Below are 23,200 nucleotides of genomic sequence, written 5' to 3'. Positions count from 1 at the left end.
ACTATTAATAGAATTACCTCTAACCTTTACCAGTAATTATTAACGTATTGTTCCGGTATTTTGGAGATGTTAATAGCCAAATAGCTGGCTATTGGCCAATGATATTCGAGGCATTCTATCGATTATAGGATGACTTTAGGGCATGGACTAGGGTAAGGTTTTCGGAGGCTTGCGGTTCCGTATAATTGTTTTTGTGCATGTGTATTATTTATTATTGTTTTTTTATAGAATGGTTTAATAAATGTATTAATTGAGTGATTGATTGAATTGTATCCTTTATACCGTTTAGAAATCAAGGTATTTATTAACATTGATTGTATATTAAGATACAGACAAAATATTATATTGTACTAGATGTAATAAACAATAATTTGGAGACGGTATTTACGACCAGCTTGAATATTTTTTTACAAATTTTCACGTTTCAGAATTTCTTTTTTTAATTAATTAAATGGACCTATGTTATGTATTAGATTTTGAAGGTAATTGATAAACATAATTAAAGAAAGAAACAAATAAAAATCAAACGATTCTATAAATAATTGTACCCTTAAGTGTACATATTTGATATTCCCACAACCCTTAACAGAAAACCAAGCTCAAACAAGGAAGTATTCGAAAATCCCGCAAAACAATGTATCATACGGAGATATAGACAATTCATTTTCATGTAATTCGGTTGAGCCGCATTATATCTCGTTGAGGCGGGTTGGCATCTTATTTCGTTCAGCACAGGGATGGAGTGGAGTGGCTTTGTAATTGATTTTTTTGTATAAGTATTTGATATGTGTTATAATTGTAATAATGTAATAATGGTAGTAATAATAGGAAGGATAGGATATATTATAATCAACTAGCGGTCCGCCCCGGCTTCGCCCGTGGTACATATTTCACAATAAAAGGTAGCCTATGTCCTTTCTCGGGTATCAAAATATCTCCATACCAAATTTCATGCAAATTGGTTCAGTAGTTTAGGCGTGATTGAGTAACAGACAGACAGACAGAGTTACTTTCGCATTTATAATATTAGTATGGATGTAATACTTTAGACAATATTATTGTTGACGTACGAAATAATAAAGTAGTTTCCATACACAAAAAAATAATAATATAAACCAGAATATTCACATAAGTCTTTCTCGTTTATTGTCATGTAAAATTTTCACATTCCTATTAATACAGGATTTTTCACTCTATGTACTGCTTAGAAAAAATATTGCATTAAGGATATATCGAAAATAACTCTGTGGTTTAAATGTTGATGCATAAACAATACGCTTATAAAGTAATAAGTAATAATATAAGTAAAGTAAGTAAGAATATTTTGAGTATGAACATTTGAATAAAAATACAATTTATTTCAAGTCCGGCCCTGTGTTGTTCCAAGACAGATAGTTTCAACGTCTACAAGATGAATAGAATCTGACGCCCCCGAGTTTATTAGTTTAGTGTATCCTTCGCAATGTTATAAGCGTAATTTTATTTCAAAAGGGAGAAGATAAATGGATATTGCACCTGATAAAGCGTAATTTTTTAACCGACTTAAATAAAATGTGTTGCATATTTAAAGTACGTAAGTTCTTTCATGTTTTGAATTTGAATATCTTAAAATAGTAGGTACATTGGTAGACTTAAGCAATTTTCAATGCATTTTTTGATATATTGTTTTTTTATGAATTTTCCCGCAGCGTTATATTTTTCCAAGATCAAAATATTATACAAAATTTTAGGTTGTAAAATGATAAATCAGAATTCATATGGGTCACACGAATTTCATAATTAACGAATATGTATATTATTTATTAAAATTAATCGCCTTCTTATCCCCTGTAACCACCGCCCCTCCGCCTAAACTACGCCTAATTTTGAAATGGCTACAAATAATTTAGTTAGAACACAAGGTAATATCTCTCTACGCTTGAAAGTCAGTCCAAGTAATGTGCAACAACTATCCTCAAAGCTTATTAAGTGCAAACATTAAAGTCAATTTAGGCAAACTTAACGAGTCCAACAGATGGCAGTAACGCGCCAGCACTAATTGCTCTTTCAATTAACCAACTTTTATTATAGCTGCATTCTTATTTAGTTATTTTTGGTAAAACAGTCATCAATTTGAAATCAGTTCAATATATTACGAGTTCATTAAAGATACATTCCGCCAAAAAAGAAGAAGAAATATCTTAATACTATTATAAAGGCGAAAGTTTGTAAGGATGTATGGATGTATGGATGTTTGTTACTCTTTCACGTAAAAACTACTGAACCGATTACAATGAAATTTAGCACACATATAGAGGGTAACTTGGATTAACACACAGGATAGGTTTTATCCCGGAAATCCCACGGGAACGGGAACTATGCGGGTTTTCCTTTGAAAACGCGGGCGAAGCCGCGGGCGGAAATCTAGTATAAAATAAAACTCAAAAAAAGTCGGTAATAATCAAACTGGATATTTTGTCTCCCTGTTTTGATTGTCTCCCATTTTCATGTTCTGTCATCAGACCGTCTCGATGGTTCTGTATCATTATATTGTTACTTGGTCTATTATACTGCAAGTTGTTATAAAATATTTCATAGTTTCGTATTTTAAATACAATAATCTATTAACAAAGCACATATCACAATTTATTCAAAAGTTCGGTTCGATAGAATCGAATTTGCGTTTATTTTATGTTTTCTTTATTACGTATTGATTTTTAATTTTATTACTTTTAGAAAGATTGACGCGCTTCAACCGGACTTTTTAATGATAATAAGAACCACCATACTCTTTAAATAAACACGAATTATATGCAACTAAGTAACGAATTATACTTACTTTAAACTGAACGTATAGTAAAATCTATATATTATATACTAGTGGTCCGCCCCGGCTTCGCCCGTGGTACCTACATGTTTAAACTATCCTCTCTCTCAAGTTGGATCGAAATGCACATGGTGTGCGAATTTTATTATAATCGGTTAAGTGGTTTAGGAGTCCATTGAGGACAAACATTGTGACACGAGATTTATATACCTATATTAAGATATTCCATTTTAGCAAGCTAGGGTTACGATTTGAGCACTAGAGCGTTAACACTTGACTACGTTGGATGCAATCTATGCCCAACCCTTGTTATACAGAGTGCTCTCTGTTGTTTTACGCTCTGTTAGCTACACCCTGTATATTTTTAGAATGTGTATTGAACCTTGTCTGAAATATTCAGTAAATCGTTTTTTGCATAATTAAATACAACATTGAATTGGATGGATTATCCTCTTTCACCAGAGTTTGATTTATTGTAGGTTGTCTGATAGAAATCACTGTACGTGTACGCAATAATTTTTCCTGTATTTCAAGAGTTCTTTGCAAACTTTGTGTACATAATATCAAACGAGTAAATAATTAAAACGACTGGATTTTGCATAAATATATAAAGTTATCTAAATGAATCTATATAAAAATGAATCGCAAAATGTGTTGGTAAGCGCATAACTCGAGAACGGCTGAACCGATTTCGATAATTCTTTTTTTATTATATTCCTTGAAGTACGAGGATGGTTTTTATGTAAGTAGTGAAAACGTAAACATGTACCACGGGCGAAGCCGGGGCGGACCGCTAGTTACCTATAAAACTTGCATAAAGTCTGGTCTGTTTATTAAAGTTAAAGTAGGTTATTCAAGTTTAAATTTAAAGTTTATCATAAAAATGTTAGTTCTATGTGGAATATAAAATTTACAAGAAGTCATATTATTATAGATTACCTAAAAAGATGTTTGTATTTCAGAGTATGCGGTACGCGTGCACCCGCGTGACAAAACTAGTCAACAATAATTGGATTTCAACTAGCAACTCACTATCTCTCCACAGATTAAACACAAAGGCTTTGATTAAAAATTAATGAACGTCAGAACGTAATTCATTTATATGATAAATTGTCCAGTTTATGGCAAAAAATACTAAAAGAAAGACTACAGATACATATTATAATGTCCTAAATCGTAACTTTACTTGCGTTTTTTTTGTTTTAAAATTACAATATTGTCTTCTGATCTCAAAATTTAGAAATATTGCTCTACTTCAAACCTTAGAGATTCCAGATCAGTAAGTATTAATGAATTAATCATTAAAGTATTTATCCTAATTCACTTTCAATTTTTTGATTTTACAACGAACAAATGTTTTTCTTTTTACTGTTTTCTTGAATGGTATCTAAAAATATAGTCTGCCCATTACCTCACTCGCTGTATTTTCCAAATGTCGGGCTAAATAATACAATGAATAAATCACATCTCAAAATCTAATAAAAAGTATTATATTTCTAAATATTTCTGCCAAATCCACAATAAGCCTAAACATTTTATAATCCTTACTAATATTATAAATGCGAAAGTAACTCTGTCTGTCTGTCTGTTACTCAATCACGCCTAAACTACTGAACCAATTTGCATGAAATTTGGTATGGAGATATTTTGATACCCGAGAAAGGACATAGGCTACCTTTTATTGCGATATGTACCACGGGCGAAGCCGGGGCGGACCACTAGTGCGCTATAAAGGCTAAAGCCTTGTTCATTGTACGAACTGATTTCACGCCTACATAGTGTAGATAACCTAGATAACCCAAGTACTTCGAAATTCACTGAAAACGGGCTAAATATAGATATTACACTCCATTGAAGGGCTCTTAACGAAACGCTGAATTATAATTCCGAAAATGGTCGATTTGCATTTGATTTATCCGCCTAATATTATAATGAGGTATTTTGTTTGTTTGTACGAGATTAGCTCGGAATTACTGGAGCGTTTTGAACCTTTTGACATTAAATATGGATTAGTTGTGACTCTTGACTGATGTGGGATGTATTTTGTTATTATTTCGAGTCAAGTCGAAGGATCAGCTTATTACAGCTGGTTACCCAGTAGTTCAAAAAGGTTGTAGGTTCAATTTCGTCATTTATGTAAGGTACCTATGTAAGGATGGATTAATATTTGTAAAATAAATAAATAGAAGGGAATCAACAAGTGTAAGTAACATAAATATTGGTTTAGGTTTTTTCAAGATATTCCAGACTTTTAAAATTATATTTTATACAGATAAAAATACAATAGATGAAAGCTTTAAAAAGCTCGTTTAGGTACATAAACGAAAAATGAGACCTCTGCAGTATTTCAGTAAAAATATAATGTGACATGGCCGCGTATCAAAGACAAATCCATACTAATCTAGTAGATACATACAAAAAATAAAATTTCAATGTAAGTACTTAATAGGTATAGTCTTTTTGGGTTTGATTTTACGCGAGTATTAAGCGCGTCACACACGGTGAAGATACTATAATATTTTATCTTAAGATACTGTTAAGACCCCTGTAGAACCGCCATCCTGTTACAAATGACGCGAAATTTTGTGGGTCATTTGTAACAGGATGGCGGTTCTACAGGAGTCTTAGTACGCAATGACAAAAAGAAAACTGATGGTCCGAACGCTGATACCGGATGCGTTAAGATACTGTAATATAAAATATAACAGTATCTATTATAGTATCTTCACCGTGTGTGACGCGCTTTAGGGACCTACGTTTAGAAATGAGAGATGTCAATAGATTTCAAACAGAATTTATTTTCTAAATAGGCAGCTTATATTTTTTTACAAAATCTATCAAGTCAAATTCGGTGTTATTTAAATAAATTTATGTTTATTCCACTGATTGAGAAATACCGTTTTTCCAACTTTTCAGTCTTTCGCAATATTATGAGTTCGTGTATCTCAAGTTCAATTAACGAGAATTTCAACAATTTTAATAAATAAATACCTTGTAAAAGTAAAGAAAAATAAAGTTTGTTCGCGATTCTTTAAGGCTTCAATCTTGAGGGAACGTAACCTTGACAGAAGTGTTTTTATTAATCGAGAACATTCTAAAAATATCCATTAAAATCGACGTAGATTTTCTTCGGCGTAGGTTAATAGCAAAATAATTTACACTTCACAATGAGTACTTTCTTAGTCATTACTTTCATGTAGTACCTACGGACTGAATAAATTAGTTTTATAATAATTACTGTAAAGTTTTATTTCAATGTAAACTACTGATGAAGAAGAAACGATTGGATTTTTGTTTGTGTATTATGATTTTACTCAAAAACTGCTTGACAGATATATAAAATTAAACTAGATCAGTTATGTTTATAGTGGAAATTCAGATTATTAAACCGATTTTGCTAAAGTTACTTATATGCCTACATATATAGGTAATTGCAAAATACAATGTTATTTAAGTAATGTAAACAAATAATATATGGTATGTTTTACCGAATTATGCAAATAGAGACCCGCGGTTCCGTAGGTATACAAAATTATGCAAACTGACTGAATAAGAATTCACTTGAGCTTTTATGATTCAATTACAACGGCATTGATATACTTTAAGCCCCGAAGCAACAAGGATTGACATCTAAGTGACATTTTATTTCAAGGGATGAACAGATTTGAGTGTGATTTTTGTAATCGAAAGCTTTAGCTACTTGGCAAAATTGTTATTGATAGAGGCATTCTTTTTGACTTTTAATGCACCCGCATTTTACTGTATTCAAATAAAGCACAAACTTTTTTTTGCGATATTTCTATGAAATTCCAATAATTTTGTTTCAATAATACCAAAAATGACGCCAAGCGATTATATTATTGATAAGAATTTACCAAATTACAATTATTATCATAATTGCGTTTGCATATTTGTATATTTGCAAATAAAAACGTACTTTATATAAAAGCTACTAGTGGTCCGCCCCGGCTTCACCCGTGGTACCTACATGTTTAAACTATCCTATCTCTCAAGTTGGATCGAACTGCACATGGTGTCCGAATTTTATTATAATCGGTTAAGTGGTTTAGGAGTCCATTGAGGACAAACATTGTGACACGAGATTTATATATATTAAGAAGATAAAAATAAGAGACTCACATAAATACCTATATAACATACTAAAGGCCTTTGCACATGTTGTAAATACATAATAGCCAACACAAAACAAATTTATAAAACTATTACGCGTTCAATTAAGAAGCACTCAACAGAGCGGACATCAATCTCGTCGCTAATTATCGATATCCCACAGATAAAGCTCTAAGGTGCTTTTCCACTAGAGATGTGGTATTTATTTATTTATTTATTATAAGGTCCCTAACAGCGAGTGATACAATTTTGGAAATGATATCATAATAAGATACGCTAGATAAAAGCTACACCAATAGATAGTAAAATAATATGCATAATATGTGTTTTGACACTAGAATAAGAATTATAGTATAAGAATAAGAATTAGATTAGGCTAGTATAAGAATTTTAAATACAATAATAATATTAATTAATTTTTAATTTTTAATTTTAAATCATACACTAGATATACATTTTGATACTTAATATTGGAAAATTTAAACAGACGTTGCAAGCGATCAACCATGTCAGTGTTTAATTATTATACTAGGTACCTCTCTTTTATACATGAATTTTTTGTTTATTTATGTTGGAAAATGAATTAATTCTGCATTTTATATTAATTTAATTTGAATGTTAAATATATTATGTAGTCAATTTTAAAGTAACTTTTTAATTTTATTTGTTTAAATTTCAATTAATTTTATTTCATTTTGAGTATTATATTGTTATTTTAATTTTATCTAGTGATTATTTTAAAATGTATTTAATGTGTATATTATTATTATTTTTTAATGTAATTAATTTTTGTAGTGCATGCAGTGCTCATTTTTTATTAGTTGTCCATCATGTCCTATATTTTTTGTGTATTTTTTATGTAAAACAATCGATGTACAGCTGCTAATGAGCCTTAATAAAATAAAATAAAATATTATATAAGATGTGATTGTGTGTGTGTGTGTGAAAGTGTGTGGTACGCAGCTATGCTACAAAAATGTTATGCTATGCTATGAAACTATGTGATCGTTTCCACCAATGATGTACGCTATAGCGGTGCGAGGAAAATGTGCAGCTCGAGATATAATAATATATGTCTCGAGCTGCGCATCATATCATAAAAACTATTAGCGTATTGATAAGTATAGATATAATTCGATTAAGTTAATAAATTTATAAGCTATGTAGGTTTCATAAATAAATAAATGAATATATTGTGATGTTCCGATAGTAGGCGCTCTGCACAAAGCACGCATCCATAGCAAGCGTTCATAGCACGCGTCCATAGCACACATCCTTCCATTTAAAAAACATATTATCTTAGCTGAGATCGTTTCCACCAGCGCTACTATGTGCATTAATAAATATGATTGGTGGATAACAAACGCATACACAGCAACATAGCATCATCTCTAGTAGAAAGGCACCTTTATGCCAACAAAATAGTATTATATTATCTGTGCAAATTGAGATTGCAATTTAATATTCTGTGACGGGATTCATAACAACCTTCGTGCTATTAGAAGTCATTGGTATTGATTTTTGATTAATGTTTAAATAACTTTGTTATATTATGTGTGTATTTTTTTTGATATTCATTTCATGTGAAAGCATATATTGTTGAGGTAAAAATAAATTAAGTTAAATTACGTGCTTTGTTTTATTTCGGATCAAAATATCTTATCAATGCTTCATTAAAATTATATTAACGTAGAAAAATATACATTTAATATGAAACAATTCTAAATTAAACTAAAAGAAATCAATCACGTCATGGAGTAAGGCGACGATATTGCTAATTGCATTTTGAAAAAGAAGTTTCACTTCTGACAGCGGTGCTCGGCACACACGCTCTTTTTTTAAACGAAATTTAATTTTTGGCACATAAAACCTGTCTTTCAGCGGACAATAATCTTTGACTTAGTACAAAAATATACGTGAAAAAAAAATAGCTTATTCGCGAAAACGTTTTCTTCACAATTTCTCGAACCTAATAAATGGAAGCTTATATTTTATTTTTGTTTGATTCCTATTGAAAGAAAATAACAAAGAGAATACAGAAGAGAGCATTTGTATGGGTGACCTGAAGTGAAATCAATAGAGACAAACTCACTTTAGAGTGTTTTTCACTCATATTAGAGTGTCGAGAATATAGTGTTATTTATAGAAATAGAAGAATTTATTTTTAAAAGCTTCGACAAAAAAGCGATTGTTGAAATATCGGACGTATTTAGATTCGATTTAAAAGGGATATTCACTGACAGCAACATGTATTAAAAAGAGGAAAGTTGCTGTTTAGTAAGGGAAGAAAAAAGATCTTATGGGCCCTTAGTAGGTGGAAACGACAAAATGGACTGTTATCTATGAGCTATAATTGAAAATATTGAAGTTTTTTCGCACTGAAATTTCTAATATGTACCTATTACAGAACGTATGTGTGATGGGATGACTGTTTCCAAAACACGATTGGAAAAATTTTGCGCGATAAAAAAAATCCTGAAGTTACCTCTAACATCCATACTAATATTATAAATGCGAAAGTAACTCTGTCTGTCTGTCTGTTACTCAATCACGCCTGAACTACTGAACCAATTTGCATGAAAATTGGTATAGATATATTTTGATACCCGAGAAAGGACATAGGATAGGTTTTATCCCGGAAATCCTACGGGAACGGGTTCTTCTCTGAAAACGCGGGCGAAGCCGCGGGCGGAAAGCTAGTATCATATAAATGCTCATTACAACCGAATTTTACGATAATAATTCGTATAAAATCACAAATACATAGGTACAAATATGTACCAGCACAGTAAAGTGTACCTAATAAATAAAAAATAATAAATAAAATAATTTTATCAAAGGATCTTTAATTAGCACCTTTGTAAGCTTTGAGATTACTATTCATAAATCACGTTTTAAATCCGTTTAAATCTATTAATGTTAATGTATTTATTCGAAATAGATTGCGCTAGGTCAGTAGTTCTGAAGGCCCTATAGTACCTAATAACATTTATCACCAGTGCAAGCTTTAATCAACTAGAATCCACAGTAGAAACAACTAGGGTTGCCACTTTGTTGTTTATATATTTATTTTAATATTTTTATCGCGCATAAAAGTATAAAAAGAATTGTAGTTTTTTAAGCGAATTGACTGACCATTTGGCTTTATTGGTAGTAACCCTGCCTTCCAAGTCAGAGCTCGTATTAGGTTCCATTTTTACCCAGGGTTAAACATTTGTGTGATGAACATCGATGTTTACTCTGTGTCTGGGTATTAATCTATATATATAAAACTCAAAGGTGACTGGTATAGTGATCTATCAACGCACAGCCCAAACCACTGGACGTATCGGGCTGAAATTTGGCATGCAGGTAGATGTTAGGACGTAGGCATCCGCTAAGAAAGGATTTCCCGAAATTCTTGCGGGAACGGGGAAAAACGGGGATGCACGTACAAAGTCGTGGGCGGAAGCTAGTTATCTATATATTTAAAACTATGTAGGTGTGTTTATCGGCAATTTGGTTTTCACAACACAACCGAATAGCTTAGCATGGGATCAGGTTACATGTTAAAAATAGCGCTAATTAAAACATGAAGGAATATTTAGTGATAAATTATTTTTATTATTGCTATACATTGTTGTCTAATGAGGAACCACACCGACAGAGCCCTCATTAACGATTTACTAGAAAATATGAACGAAAATATTTTCACTATATATTTATAAACTCAGTTCAATTAAGTCCGAAAATGTCACTTTTATTTTCATGTCAGCATGATAAACATTATTAAAATTTAACAAGCTTCTGCCCGTAGCTTCACTTGTTATAGTTATTTTCTTGTGGTTAATTTGACTCAGGTGTAAGTGTAAAAAGATTATCAACATATAAATTGCGGCGAAATAGGTGACGGTAGTTCAGATTTAATGTTTTGGTAACATCATCAAGAGATGAGACATCTCAGTCTGTCTGTAACCACGCTCCTCTTATAATGTTCGAAAAGCATTCATATTATTTAAAATATTATAAGAAACTAGGTTTCCGTCAAAGAAAAACCCGCATAGTTCCCGTTCCCGTGGGATTTCCGGGATTGCGTCATTTTCCCGGGATAAAAAGTAGCCTATATCCTTTCTCGGGTATCAAAATATCTCCATACCAAATTTCATGAAAATTGGTTCTGTAGTTTAGGCGTGATTGAGTAACAGACAGACAGACAGAGTTACTTTCGCATTTATAATATTAGTATGGATAACACGCGAGGCCGGGTTAAATTTTAGTTTGAATGTATTAAGAATGTACTGCGATTCTACACAGCTACCTAATTGATGTAGGTAGTTGATAACAAAACGCAGCAAGTCAACGACTATTAGTAAAGTGAGGGTAGTTGGGTCGAGCGTCGTATAAACAACGTCCGAGTAGGAACTCGGACGTTGTTTAGGTATACGACGCTCGGCGCGAATGCGCTACGAGTCAAAGGAAAGCGGCTTTTTATAGTATTCGACAGCTAAGCATGTTCAGACATGAAATAATTACTTATGACAACTACATTGACAACTGTTCATCCACAAAATATTAAATCAAATGTTACGTCTAACAATATTATCCCTTTGATGTAAATAGGTATCAACAGCTGACTGCGTGGTCAAACAAAATTAACTCTAATAGTGCCATCTATCGAAATTTATAAAATTTGGTGTTTCAAATTACACGTCATGAAGTCCCTATGTCCCCTCTATGTATGCTTAAATCTTTAAAACTACGCAACGGATTTTAATGCGTTTTTTATAGATAGAGTGATTCAAGAAGAAGCTTTTAGTATGTAATTTATTAGGTATTAGACAAAGCAGACGAAGCCGCGAGCGGAAAGCTAGTCTAACTATGAAGATCATTTTTGCCAACCCTACGGTTTCGTCCTTCACCCGTCCCTCGGCACGTTATCGCGACTAATTCACACTCAACTAATTGAGTTAGATTGTACATGACCTCACCTCAGAGCACTCAGGGCTTTCAATGGCAGTATAAAGGGTAGGTACAGGGCTCTAATGATAACATTAACTTGGAGTTTTGATTGATAATTATTGAAATTGAAATTAATTTTCATTGGAAACAAGCTATTTGCTATTAAATAGAAATCACATGAATGTGATTCGTAGTTAGTAAAAGAAAATATTGAAAGCAATTCGGGTTATAGTTATATCAGTAAAATACAAAGAACATATAATACAAGAAGTCGAAACAGCTAAATTTCTTGGGGTAATTTATGATAAACACTGTAACTGGAAGTCGCATATTGATATGGTCTGCACGAAGCTTGATAGATTTGTTTATGTAATAAGGCGGTTAAGACAGACGATATCAAGGGAAGCAGCGATAACGGCTTACTACGGCTATGTATCATCAGTTTTGTCATATGGTATTATAATTTGGGGCAATTCGGTTGAGTTTGACAGAGCATTTAAATTACAAAAAAAGTGCATAAGAGCTATTTGTAATGTTGGGCCTACTGTGAGTTGTAGGGAACTTTTTAAAAACTTGAGAATCCTGCCTCTTGCATGTATATATGTTACGGCTAAAGGTAGGTGAGAACATAAACTTAAGATTAGCCGGCTAAACTTAGGTTTATTTTCGACGAGGTGTTAATGTTAGTTTGTTCTATCTTTAGCCGGCTAAACTTAAGTGTAACCGCAGGCCCGTGGCTAAAAATGTCGGGGTGGGTAGATTTGGTTACTATAATACATGTAAGGAACAGGGCGAGTGTTTTCTGGCACTTCGCCGGCTGCTGCCGCAGCACGCTCGCTGCGCTCGCTCGGCTCGTGCGGGTCTTAAGAGTTCTAACCTAACCTAACCTAGCCACCAGCTTTCTGCCCTGAGTCAGGGTGGGTAGATTTGGTTACTATAATACATGTAAGGAACAGGGCGAGTGTTTTCTGGCACTGTGCGGGCCCCTCAAGCCCTCCACCGGCCCGGCGCTAACCAAATCTACCCACCCCGACATTTTTAGCCACGGGCCTGCGGTTACACTTAAGTTGAGCCGGCTAAAGATAGAACAAACTAACATTAACACCTCGTCGAAAATAAACCTAAGTTTAGCCGGCTAATCTTAAGTTTATGTTCTCACCTACCTTTAGCCGTGACATATATATCAAAGAAATTTGTATTTTCATAAAAAAAAATCCTCAATATTTTAAACTTAATAAAGAAGTTGGAAAACTAACAAGATATCCAAACAAATTGTTTTTACCGAGGCCTAAATTAACTTTGTACAAAAAAAATGTTCCTTACATAGGTATTCAGATATTTAATAAAATTCCAAAAGACTTGCAAGGGGTTCCTCTTCCAGGCTTTAAAAATAAATTAACTAAATACTTGTTAGAGAATTGTTTTTACAACTTAAATGAATTTCTGTATAATATGAAAAATGTATAAATAATATAAAATAATGATTTTGATACTTGATTGACTGTATGACTATAGTGACTTATGTATAAAACTAATTTTAAGTGACAATACTCCTGACTCGTATTATTATTGTAACTAGGTAATCATTCTCATTCATTTTGTGAATTAATAATAATTATTGTATGCTATGTAACTATAGTAAAAACATGAATGTTCCTTAATTTTGTTCTTAATATCTTTGTATGTACCATGTTTTCATGCAATAAATGATTTATTTATTTATTTATTTATTTATTTATTTATAAAGTTACTATTTAGTACCTAATCTGTGGTTATACGGTATTATAGGGTTGTCCAACAAAAATTATAAACACTCGTTTAAATTTTAATCAAAGTAGACCTTAGGATATTTTCTAATATGTAGATAGTACTTAATTCTTAGTTCCTAAATAACAGTTAAATTTGAATAGGGACTTTTAAATTACCAAGATAATTGATGTAAAAGTGTCTGTGAGTAAATTCATAATTATAGAAACAGTTTCTCAGATAGTGAAACTATTTGTAGAAAAATATTAAATAGGTATTTTACTACTCCATTTGCAATCATAACCTTATTTTTAAACTTGGTCAAGATTATAACTGAAATTGAATACCAAAAAAGAAATGTCAACTACAGTCAAGACAAACACAGGCAAGCAACATATTACAATAATAACATATTACAATACATTTCTTCGAATTTTAGCTTTGTAAGATAAAACGGGAAACTATAGTAGAGCATTTCGGCTTAACACGGCTAAGCGGATTAAGCCAAGCCGAATCGTCTTCACTCTTAATAGCAAGAGATATTTTAGTTCTGCCTTTCAGCACTTCACTTAGTGTGCGAGTAAACTTGCACGCCTAAAACTGTATTAGATTTTAAATGGAGTTAACTGTGGAATCAGAAGTTTCTTACAAAGCTAAAAGTAATGAAAATAGTTTAAAAAAACTAAAAAACACGCTTTTCATAGAAAACCGAACTAAAAAATAGAAAATTTTATCAAATTATTGTATTGTCATCGGTCCTCAATAAATCTACAAAGTTTGAACGAAATCTGGCCGTTTAAAGTGGATCAAAATCGCGCCCAAAGAAGTCGGTTACAAACATACAGTCGGTTACAAACATACAGGTGAAGCTAATATAAAGCGTGTAAAAAAGCGTGTAAAAAAAAAGGTATTTTATCCTTTGGATTCTACACGCTTTCGTTTGAAGTTCTTTAGGCGCGTTGAGAGTAAAATTTCATGGCAATACTATCACGGAATGGAGTAAAACGACGATTTTGGTATATTTGAATCTTGCCAAAGAAGTTTCACTTCTGACACGCGTACTCGGCACACACGCTCTTTTATTTATATAATATAAATCTATGCGTGATTTTGTAAAGCCTCGAAAACCTCATCAAGATACGAAATTAATTACTGAATGCTATCACAGTATTACAATATTATTTCCTACAGTAAGGAATCGCCTTTGATGTCGCGCGATGCCGCCGCCAGCGTAGGTACTTACGCTGCCACACGAAAATACGCTAGGGTTGCAACAAATGGGAAATAAAACAATTTTGATTATTAATATTATGATGAAATCATTTATTCATATGTACATTCAAAATAATTGCGATTATTAAATCTGATGTAATTATTTGTTCATAAATATATAATTACAGATATTGCACTGCTAAATATTATTTACGTGGACACTTTATTTTTGGATGTTCTTAATTGTATATTATACCATTTAACTAAGTAATGCATTCGCATTGGGATGTACAATCTGATTAGAAAATAATGAGGACAACATATACATAGCTTTGATTTTAATTCAACAGATACAATTAATACAATCTTTCTGAAATATTGTTTCCTTCTGGGATTTCAATGTAGATTTACATCCGTAAACGGAACAGTTTTTGCGCGTCATAATAGAATATGTAAGTACCTATGTATAATAAAATTATTACACAAAAAATACGACTGCGTCGTCCTTTCGCGATAGTTAATGCAAACTCAGCGTGATTGCATTAAGCGGCCCGCGTCGCCCGACCCCCCGCCAGTTCCCCTCCGTTTCTCTGCACAAGTACATTCGTCGCCATACTGTAGGATGGTAATACTGTGATGCTATTTAGTAATTGCTAAATCGCGTTATAAATGATTATATAAATGATCAACCCTATCAAATTAGGGCTGGCAAAAATTGCTTTTGACTTCGTCAATTTTGTAGCTTCAATTGAAATGTAACTTGAAAATGACTACCTACTCAAATATGATTCCACGTATGTGAGTAGGTTGACTTTAACGTTTATGTATCCATATGAATATAAAATATCGACGCAATCGAGTGGGTTTTTATCCCCAATGATATTCGGTTATGTTGCTAATCCCAAATGGGTTAGGGGATGGGATTTAGGCTTTCAGGGTAATTTGGCCCCTAAATTGGACGTAAGTAATGTGATAATTTGTGTCAGCCGAAATAAAAGATGGCCGAATTTGTATGACGCCCGCGGCTTCGCCGCGTTTTCAAAGAAAAGCCCGTAGGTATAGTTCCCGTTTATAGTATTTCGATTCAGTATATTTTTGTAAAATCTCTTCAAAGCAACCAGGTAACAAGCTTATGGAAATACGCGAAACAAAAGAAAAGATAAAATGAAATACAAACGAATCGACTTTGAGTTTTGTTAAATCAAAATATTGATTTATGAAATCTAATATCAAAAAGGTTTGCGTCCGCGGTTTCGCCCGCGTTTCAAAGAAAAACCATATTTTCCGTTCTTGTAGGATTTCCTGGTTTAAAAGTGAGCTATGTCTTATTCTGGGTCTTCACCTACCTACATACCAAATTTCATTGTTATCGGTTCAGTAGCATTTGCGTGAAAGAGTAACAAACATCCATCTATCCTCACAAACTTTCGCGTTTATTAAATAGTAGTTTATTTATAAATAAGCTCTAGTTGTAATATCAATACAATGTATATTTTTATTTAATAAATGCTCGATAAAGGATTCACTGTAGCGTCTATTTTTAACCGAATTCATTAGGATTATTGCATTCCTTTGGGATTTGTTATAGAAACGGATTCAAGTTGAGTGCTTTTTAATACGTTGGTTTTATAAAGCTTTCAGTTTGTGAAACTGAATATCAATTATTATAATAGGTATTTGATATTGTATTTCTGTCTTTCGCTTTTTTATAAACTGCTGTGCTTCGCGGTAAAATGAAAAAACCAGAGATAAACTTTTCATCCCCAATTTCAAGCCTTTTAGAGTTGGTTCCAAATCTAGTCTATTTTTGACAGTTTTAACTGTTTTAATTACATTGTTCATATACATTGGTTTCGTGGTGCCGTGAATGCGTAATAGCACAGTATTACCATTATTTCCTACAGTAGTGCGACGAATGTACTTGTGCAGAGAAACGGAGGGGAACTGGCGGGGGTCGGGCGACGCGGGCCGCGTAAAGCAAACACGCTTAGTTTGCTTTACCTAGCGCGAAAGGATGACGCAGTCGTATTTTTTGTGTAATAATTTTATTATACATAGGTACTTACATATTCTATTATGGCGCGCACAAACTGTTCAGTTTACGGATGTAAATCTACATTGAAATCCCAGAAGGAAACAATATTTCAGAAAGATTGTATTCATTGTATCTGTTGAATTAAAATCAAAGCTATGTATATATGTTGTCCTCATTTTTTTCTAATCAGATTGTACATCCCAATGCGAATGCATTACTTAGTTAAATGTTATAATATACAATTAAGAACATCCAAAAATAAAGTGTCCACGTAAATAATATTTAGCAGTGCAATATCTGTAATTATATATTTATGAACAAATAATTACATCAGATTTAATAATCGCAATTATTTTGAATGTACATATGAATAAAGATTTCATCATAATATTAATAATCACAATTGTTTTATTTCCCATTTGTTGCAACCCTAGCGTATTTTCGTGTGGCAGCGTCATTACCTACGCTGGCGGCGGCATCGCGCGACATCAAAGGCGATTCCTTACTGTAGGAAATAATGGTAATACTGTGGTAATAGTCTGATTTTCGTATTTATAATGGGGGGAGGGGGGGGGAAACGTATCGAAAAATAAACGTGTTCTGTTTCTAACCGACAACTAAAAGAAAAGAGGAGGTTCCCAATTCGGCCGATAGATTTTTTTATTGGCATATAAAAAAAAACATTTTCGTTTATCTTTCACACGTATCTAAAATATAATTGTTTTTTCACATAAGTAAATAAAGATAGTATGATTATGTAATTTTAATTATAAGTATTCGCTTTAAAAAATTCCGTCTCTTTGGCACTTAAATAATTTGACGTGATCGCGAAAGAAACAAAGTAGCGATCATCAGTACAAAGTTCTAAACACAGATTAAAAAAGTTTATAAGTAAGAGCAATTAACTTTTCAAACTTGGGCTTCATACATAAGTTTCGAAATACATTTTTAATTTATTTTGTTATGTTTCGTTCATAATTAATTATTATCAGAAACAGTTTTGATATTGTGCATCAACATTATTTAATATTTATGTCATTATGTGAATGAAAATCCATACTAATATTATAAATGCGAAAGTAACTCTGTCTGTCTGTCTGTTACTCAATCACGCCTAAACTACTGAACCAATTTGTATGAAATTCGGTATGGAATATTTTGATACCAGAGAAAGGACATAGGCTACTTTTTACCCCGGGACTTAGGATAGGTTTTATCCCGGAAATCCCACGGGAACTATGCGGGTTTTTCTTTAAATACGCGGGCGAAGCCCGGGGCGGAAAGCTAGGGTCGGACTCGCGCACGAAGGGTTCGATACTATTATTCCCTTGGTACATATTTTTTTTTAATATTAGTATTTGTTGTTATAGTGGCAACGGAAATACATCATTTGTGAAAATTTCTTCTTTGTAACGACAAAAAAGGCTAGGCAAGGGTGGATTTTAAAGTGAAACTTTTATTACATCGTCTCAAACTTTTTGGTCTGTGTAGCGCATGTCGCGTGTATCGCGGCTGCCGAGTAGGTATACCTACTCGACAGCCGACCGACACGCGACATGCGCCACACAAAGCAGTGTTCGGAACCGTTCGAACAGTTTCACTTTTACCGTGGTTTCATAAAACCACACAACATTTTTTTTTTAAATATTTTTTGAATTTAGAAATTCTCTTGGTTATGAAATTGTAGATAAAACAAAAAAAAATGCAATGATATAATAGTTACAATCGTTGAAGCCGATTCAGACGATTCAAAAGTACTTCTAGAAGAAGTCTAATTGAATAATCAATAAATGTTTGAGTTAGAGACGAATCAAATAAATTATTAAGTTTAATTACGTCAGTTACACTTTATAAGTTTAATTAAAAATCAATTAGTCCTTACAATAGATGTTTTCTTCTTTTTAATTAACCCATTGACCACCATAGAATTTCTATTGTGTCTGTGATTCCGGGACTGAGGGATTAAGGAGTAGGTGCGTGTAAAAAATTCCGCTAAGAACATTTTTCAATCAAGCCGAGGGTTGAGGGTATTTAACAATTAACTTATTTACATTTAATTAGCGAATGTTAACTTAAACTTTATTTATACGAAGGGTCCATATTAATGAAGTTTGTTAACGCTAACCAGGTAGAAAAATGGGCTTTTAATCAGGTGAAAAATCACTACATAGTATAAAACAAAGTCGCTTTCCCTGTCCCTATGTCCCTATGTCCCTTTGTACGCTTAAATCTTTGAAACTACGCAACGGATTTTGATGCGGTTTTTTTTAATAGATAGAGTGATTCAAGAGGAAGGTTTATATGTATAATAAGATCCATTAAGTAGTGGAGAAGTACTGTTATTTTTGAGGTTTCTAATGTGATGTCGTAAAAAATTACATTTATTCCGCTTACATTGCAAACGCAGGCTGAACCCTACGAGTTTTAACAAAATAATGTACTAAGTATTATACACATTGAAAAGGTCTACAGAAAAGTCCGCGATGGTATATGTCTATCTCTTATGGATAACCCACAATAACTTTTTTTTGTCATTTACTTTTTACGACAAATAATGGCTAATTTTCGAAGCGATTTTAACCAATACAGCATTAATCCTTAACCAATTAAATACCGTGGATACATTGTTCATTTAATATAGATCTATATGGCCCTTTACACCGTATGATTTAAGTGAATATTTTCGAAGATATTACAGATTTAAAAATTGCAGGACGTAGCGTTTGCGGCCGCCCGGCTATGTATTTTATACCCGTGCGATGCCGGAGGCCGGAGCGGGCCGCTATATTTTTATACCTATACAACGTTTACAATTTTTCTGTAGTGTATTTAGTATCAGCATTGCACCCGTGCGAAGCCGGGGCGGGTCGCTAGTAAACTATATTTTAATCGACTGCAAAAAAGTAGGTTCCAAGTTTGACTTTTTTTTTTAGGTTTGTTACCTCGTAACTTTCGAACAGGTGAAGCAATTTTGATGATTTTTTTATTATTTGAAAGAAAACGCCTTCCGTGTGATCCCATTTAAATTTTATTTAATTCTGACCATTTGAAAGCGATTTAGTTTTTATTTAAAATAATTAGATTGAGTTGTTTTGAAAAGGGAAGGTACAAACAAATAAACAATGATGACGTCACAAAACAAGATGGCCGGTAAACAGTATCTAATCGGGAGCATCGTCGCATGCGCAAGAGTTTACGTGATGGCGTTACGATTTACGTCAAACGAGTCTTGTTTTTCTTTGCAGTTACGAAAAGTGATTCATATTACGCATTTGTGTTTTATGTTTGTTTATTTTTGTTATATAGACGACCTGATGTGACGAAAGAGATATAAACATTTACCATTGTATTCATAATCTTTAAGATAATATTCAAGTAGTGTAGTGGTTAAGTCTTCAAAGTCAGAGTTTCGAGACATGGATGTGCAAAAAATGAAAAGATTTTTAAATTTACTTCCAGATTTTTTACTTCGTTAGAGCTGTAATTGGTGAAGGAAATCATTTGAAGAAATGGGTATGTCCAATGATCAAAAGTTCCAAGACAAGTGTCATCTGCCAACCCGCACTTGGCCAGCGATAGGTTGAACCCTCATAACATAATTTGAAATATGGTGTGTTTTATACTATGGTACTTTGGTACTAGTAAACTTGTCTCTTTGATATCATCTTAAAACTGTAACGGTTGCATGAATTGGTGAGTATGTATTAACAATTGCTCTTCAACTTTCTGGCTTTGTTAGTAGGATTCTCTTTGGAACTAGGTGGAATTTAGTAGAATATAATATTACCTACGTAGAGAAAGAAGATAATAAGTATATTTTTCTGTAGCATATTCTGATTACCTATAGTCCGGGGTTTATTTCAATTTTTTGTAATTAATGAGTGAGAGTTGTAAGTTGTACTTGTACCTATTACATTTCTTTGCATTAATATGTTTAATGTTTGGTTAGATAATTTCAATCTATACTCAATACTATTAAGCTGAAGAGTTTGTTTATTTGAACGCGATAATCTCAGTAACAACTGGTCCGATTAGAAAAGGTCTTTCGGTGTTACATAGCCCATTTATCGAGGAAGGCTATATGCTATATTTCATCACGCTAAGACCAACAAGAGCGGAGCAATGCGGGTAAAACCGCGGGGCACAGCTAGTGGACTATAAACCGATGTAAACTAGGCTTATTACTTCTAAAACAAATTGTGTAAATAAAGGCTAAAATGCAATATATTACGTGACGTAGGTGGGTATGTAGGTAGTTTGTGGGTTTCTTTTGACCGTGTTATTTCTCTTGTATTGTGTTTCTTATATTTTATGAAATATGAAAAATTGGTAAGTAATAAAAAGAAAAAGGTTTTGTCGTAAAGCAAATTGAGGTGTGAGTGTTCATTTATAATTTACAAGCTGTGCCCCGCGGTTTCACCCGCATTGTTCCGCTCCTGTTGGTCTTAGCGTGATGATATATTATTAGCCTATAGCTTTCCTGGATAAATGGGAAAGAATTTTTCAAATCGGACCAGTAGTTCCTGAGATTAGCGCGTTCAAACAAACAAACAATCAAACTCTTCAGCTTTATAATATTAGTATATCTATACTAGATAATATTATAATATAGTAATATTATAAAGAGGAAAGGTTAGTATGTATGTATGTATGGCTTTCACGCATAAACTACTGGACCGATTTTGATGAAATTTGGCACAGACAATCTTTAGACTCTGAGAAAGAACATAGGCTACCTTTTATTGCGAAATATGTACCACGGGCGAAGCCGGGGCGGACCGCTAGTATATTATTATGTAAAGATGTATAGAAAAGTCAATTTTCTAGGTACATAGACATAGGGTACACAATTTCCTAACGACTGCAATAAATTGGATATTCATTTAAATATTCGTTTTTTCAGGACAAGATTTGTAAAAAAGAAAAAAATGGTACAGGGTGGGAGAAAGTGACGTCACGGGTTGATAGAGGAGGCCAATAAATGGCCATTTGCAGTTTCAAAAGATATTTTACTACGTTTTTGTGAAAAGGTGACAGTTCATTGTAGTTTTTTAATTTTTTGAATTAACAAAGCTTTGAGGAGAGCTTGAATTATTTTCATTTACATTTTCTTTTAAGAGCTTTTTCTATAAGAAATTTAAACATGTAGATACCTAGTTACCTGTAAAATGAAAAAGCCTGTTGCTCAGCAATCGTACAAATCATAGTATAAAATTGAAGAAATAAAACTATATTATATAAATAACTTCTAAACATATTTTGCAGCATTTCTTCCAGGAAAACATCTTCCTAAACGTAAGTGTCGTAGTTCCGAACAGATACTTGTGTATAGGTACACGCGATCAATGAAACGGTCGTCTGCCCCTTACACCAAGAACAATAGTTTTACATGTACAATTTAAAGAAAACTTCGCGTCGCTCATCGTAGAAAATATATCGTTTGAATCTATACTAATAATATTATAAAGCTGAAGAGTTTGTTTGTTTGTTTGAACGCGCTAATCTCGGGAACTACTGGTCCGATTTGAAAAATTCATTCAGTGTTAGATAGCTCATTTATCGAGGAAGGCTATAAACTATATATCATCACGCTACAACCAACAGGATTGGAGCCACGAGGGTAAAACCGCGCGGAGCAGCTAGTTTAACAATAATTCTAAATTTCAAAATGCTCTTCTTTATTCAAATTTTAAATTTACACAAAAATAACTTTTTAATTCAGTTTAATACAGCTTTTCATTGAACATTTCTATATTTCTACAATAAAAGGTTACTACGCTAATTTCTTTGAAACTCATTCTCACCTGTTGTACGCAGCACACACACACAGCGGCCGAACCAATCAATCAGTCCAAAATTCTATCTTTTCAAAATTCGAATGCTGTTCAACGATCGCGGCGTCAAAATTTCATTTCAGAACGCGAATGGTTTTAAAATTGTGTTCGAATTTGGAATTATTGTCATAACACGCGCGCTCGGCCGCCGTCGGGTTGAGACTGAGCTCTGAGGGCTCAGCTCGCCCTGTCACCACGTACCCGTAGGAGTTACGAGTGGGTGTACGTGAGCGAGAGGCAGCTAGGCTTTTCCGCAAAGTGGGAGGGAGACACCGAATCACGTAAGAGGGCACCGCTCACGTATATTTGAAGCAAGGAAGAATTTGTAGGCGGTGAAAATTTTGCTTTTGAATGGGCCTTTTCCAAATTTAAAGCCTTGTCACTGACGTTCGTTTTGATATGAGGTTTTTTTAAGCTTTTATTCAATATGAGGTTAATGTTTTTGATGACGTATCGGTTACTTATTCGTATCGAAATTATTTGCTATAATATAATGTC

At 33.0% G+C, this 23,200-nt stretch overlaps 1 protein-coding gene across 1 annotated transcript in view; it reads right to left on the bottom strand.

Annotated features, from left to right (window-relative positions):
• LOC149898038 (uncharacterized) overlaps positions 1 to 22,845 on the bottom strand; it is an 88,593-nt gene extending 65,748 nt beyond the window's left edge. The window contains exon 1 of the mRNA XM_090115930.1: positions 22,673 to 22,845. The gene's annotated coding sequence lies outside the window, so the exon portion shown is untranslated. The remainder of the gene's footprint in view (positions 1 to 22,672) is intronic.
• Positions 22,846 to 23,200: the final 355 nt, after the last annotated feature.

Source organism: Colias eurytheme, chromosome 24 (genome assembly GCF_061535395.1).
Source record: "Colias eurytheme isolate Ceu_HAF_F1 chromosome 24, ilColEury1 Martin Lab GWU primary, whole genome shotgun sequence".
In the NCBI taxonomy this organism is placed as follows: Eukaryota; Metazoa; Arthropoda; class Insecta; order Lepidoptera; family Pieridae; genus Colias; species Colias eurytheme.
This window is presented reverse-complemented; position numbering and strand designations above follow the sequence as displayed.